The following is a 1,086-nucleotide window of genomic DNA, read 5'->3' on the forward strand; positions in this document are numbered from 1 at the left end:
TCGTCACTCAATTTATCATTTTTTTTTTTTTTGCGAACTTTTGTTAGTTACACAAGTACATAAATTTATCTTGTGTAAATATTTTTCTTGTTCATCCCTTACGTCCAATATAATGGTCCAAAAATTTATATCGACCAGTCACTTTCTAAATTACATAATTTTTTATTTAATAAGTAAATTTGTATGTTGTCATTTAAAAAATAAAGTTAAGACATAAAATATAAAAAATATTTTACACAGAATAAATGAATATTAAGAAATTGAGTGGCTAGTAATAAAATTATCACCCTGTAAAGTTTTTATATTTATGCTTACAATAATATAATCAAGAGATCTTAAATAACTTATCATATCACAACTTAATGTTCCATTAAAATCGTTTTCTACTAAACAACTATTTAAACGAGTATTGGTACAAATTGATGTATTTACTTCATCATTTAAAATCGCTACGTTTATATCCTTAAAAGATGTCCCGGTCGTTAAATTAAAATTGAACATCAGAATAAATGGCAATACAAGTACAAACATCATAGAACTACACTCAATTATCAATAAAGAATTAATATTTGAATCTATATATTTTATTTTTTTAATCGTATTTACTAAAATATTTAATTACATAATATCTCTTGAAAATATAAACCAATTCTTTTTTATTAATGCGTTAATTTTGTACCAAGAGAAATTGGAATGATTTTTTTCCAGCAAGGTTTTGTTTCGATTTGTATATCTCGGTAAGCTATTATTTTCATTCTAAATAAAACAATTATTTATTTCATTGTATTTAATAATAATATTAGGTTTCAAATTTATTATTAGAATTGAGATCAGTTGATCAATTTTTATTATTTAATAAAATTATGTAATCTTTTTTACAGTAATATTTTACTAAAATGTTTATGTCCTGACACACAATACTAGTATTAGTCAACTAAATTATAATATTGGATGAATATAGTGAACAATTATTAAAATTATAAATTTTTATATTACTTCATTAATGGGTTGTTCTTCACAAAGTTTTATAAAAGCGATTTCTAGCGAATCAGTATCATATTGGTCTAATAAACTTTTAGGTGAACA

At 22.1% G+C, this 1,086-nt stretch overlaps 1 long non-coding RNA gene across 1 annotated transcript; it reads right to left on the reverse strand.

Annotated features, from left to right (window-relative positions):
* Positions 1 to 111: 111 nt before the first annotated feature.
* Positions 112 to 1,085, reverse strand: LOC126910041 (uncharacterized). The gene is made up of 3 exons (XR_007705171.1): positions 997 to 1,085; positions 623 to 756; positions 112 to 538 (listed from the first exon to the last, which is right to left on the reverse strand). It is a non-coding gene; the product is annotated as an uncharacterized LOC126910041 (long non-coding RNA).
* Between the last annotated feature and the right edge of the window lies 1 nt (position 1,086).

This window comes from Daktulosphaira vitifoliae, unplaced genomic scaffold (genome assembly GCF_025091365.1).
Source record: "Daktulosphaira vitifoliae isolate Bord-2020 unplaced genomic scaffold, ASM2509136v1 Scaffold_3396, whole genome shotgun sequence".
Lineage (NCBI taxonomy): Eukaryota > Metazoa > Arthropoda > Insecta > Hemiptera > Phylloxeridae > Daktulosphaira > Daktulosphaira vitifoliae.